The following is an 833-nucleotide window of genomic DNA, read 5'->3' on the forward strand; positions in this document are numbered from 1 at the left end:
ATTATATATATTAGGCTGCAACTTATGATTGACATAGATGATGCAGCAGGTTTGGAAGTTTTATTGGTCCTGCGCTATGACATCAGTTACATTTATAGAACATCCCTTCTGTGAGTTACAAAACGAGTGGGTTCAAAACATTCCATAAACGAGATGCTCGTAATAATCTAAAACGTCAATGTTTCAAAAAATTTCATTAAATAAATTGATAGAATTGACAGCAAATATATGATTAGTTGGGGGATATATAAATGCATTTAAAATTTATAAATAGGACTTGTTATACTTATTTGCTATGTCTTGGACTATTCTTGTTTATGTAACTTTTGGAAGAGCACATTTCAAAAAATTTCAATAAATGAGTTGATAGAATTAACAGCATATGTATGATTAGTTGGAAGACATATAAATGCATTTTTAAATTTATAAATAGGACTTGTTATACTTATTTGCCATGCCTTGGACTATTCTTGGTTGTGTGATTTTTTGAAGAGCCAACATAGCTGCTTGCTAGGTGAATAAAGGGAAGATGTCAACTAAACGCACAATTCACTGTAAGTCACATTTACATTGAAGGATGAACAGAATCATTCATGTGATGGAAGAGAGGCTATTCTCAGCTTGAAAGATGAATTGACACATTCTTTATTGTCGTGTCAAGTAAAAATAAAAGATCAAAAAAAATCGTCAATGTTTGCAGCAAACTACAGTACATTTGAATGTATTTTTTTTAAATTTCACGACAGTATTTTAAGTTTCATATTGAAATCCTTAACATGCAATAGCACCATTGATGAATTGACAGCAAACTCATATCAAAACACAGGCAAATT

The sequence above is a fragment of the Myxine glutinosa genome, chromosome 4 (assembly GCF_964187855.1).
Source record: "Myxine glutinosa chromosome 4, kmMyxGlut1.1, whole genome shotgun sequence".
Lineage (NCBI taxonomy): Eukaryota > Metazoa > Chordata > Myxini > Myxiniformes > Myxinidae > Myxine > Myxine glutinosa.